The 1,205-nt window shown below is 38.2% G+C and overlaps 1 non-coding gene across 1 annotated transcript; it reads right to left on the bottom strand.

The window, feature by feature from the left end:
- Positions 1–527: 527 nt before the first annotated feature.
- On the bottom strand, positions 528–634 carry LOC139851073 (small nucleolar RNA R71). The gene has a single exon (XR_011760436.1). It is a non-coding gene; the product is annotated as a small nucleolar RNA R71 (small nucleolar RNA).
- Between the last annotated feature and the right edge of the window lie 571 nt (positions 635–1,205).

Below are 1,205 nucleotides of genomic sequence, written 5' to 3'. Positions count from 1 at the left end.
CAATTGAGAATCCGGAGGGATAATTCATAGATCCTGATCCACTAATCATTCCTCCTGAACCACAAATCATACAATCTGAGATTGTCGAGGAAGAAACCATTAAATCAGAATCCTCTATTGTTTTGGATTCAACAAATTCAAAAATGGAAATAACGGAACCTCAAAGTATGGAAGACCGAATGAGAGCCATACGCACGGGCAAAGGTCAAGCCATTATTCAGCCAGATGTTAGAGCATCAGATTTTGAAATCAAAGGACAAATCCTACACATGATCACTAATCAGTGCCAATTTGGTGGTACAACAAAAGAAGATCCAAACGAACATCTTCGAACTTTTAATAGGATTTGTAATCTATTTAAAATTCGAGAAGTTGAGGATGAAACTATTTATCTTATGTTGTTCCCATGGACTTTAAAAGGAGAAGCCAATGATTGGTTAGAATCGTTACCTGAAGGAGCGATTGATACATGGGATGTTTTAGTTGAGAAATTTCTTCAAAGATTCTTTCCGGCATCTAAAGCCGTGAGACTTCAAGGAGAAATTGCCACGTTCGTGCAAAAGCCAAATGAAACGTTATATGAGGCATGGACAAGATTCGGAAGGACGTTGAGAGGATGTCCTCAACATGGTTTAGATACTTTTCAAATAGTGCAAATCTTCTATAAAGGCGTCGACATCGCCACACGAAAAGACATCGACACAGCAGCTGGTGGTTCCATTATGAAGAAAACCGCAACCGAAGCTCACAAGATTATTGATAACATAGCATCCCACTCTCATGAGTGGCATCAGGAAAAAAATATATTTTTCATTCATCTAAAGCGGCTAGAGCCGATTCTAGCCATAACTTTGATTCTGTTTCCTCAAAAATAGATGCTTTCGAAAGACGAATGGAAAAGATGACTAAAGATATTCACGCAATACGAATCAGTTGTGAGCAATGCAGTGGACCACACTTAACAAAAGATTGTAATGTTGAGCAAACGATGGAACAACGTGAGAATGTTTCCTACATGAACCAAAGGCCGGGAAATAATTATCAAAATAATTATCAATCGCCAAGGCTAAACTTCAATCGAAATCAAAACATTCTTTACAATCCAAAAGGACCCGACAATAACTCGTATAACCAACAAGGTCCGAATAACCAACCAACTCAAAACAACACTTTCAATCAACAAAGACATGGCTTGTATAAACCAC

Source organism: Rutidosis leptorrhynchoides, chromosome 5 (genome assembly GCF_046630445.1).
Source record: "Rutidosis leptorrhynchoides isolate AG116_Rl617_1_P2 chromosome 5, CSIRO_AGI_Rlap_v1, whole genome shotgun sequence".
In the NCBI taxonomy this organism is placed as follows: domain Eukaryota; kingdom Viridiplantae; phylum Streptophyta; class Magnoliopsida; order Asterales; family Asteraceae; genus Rutidosis; species Rutidosis leptorrhynchoides.
This window is presented reverse-complemented; position numbering and strand designations above follow the sequence as displayed.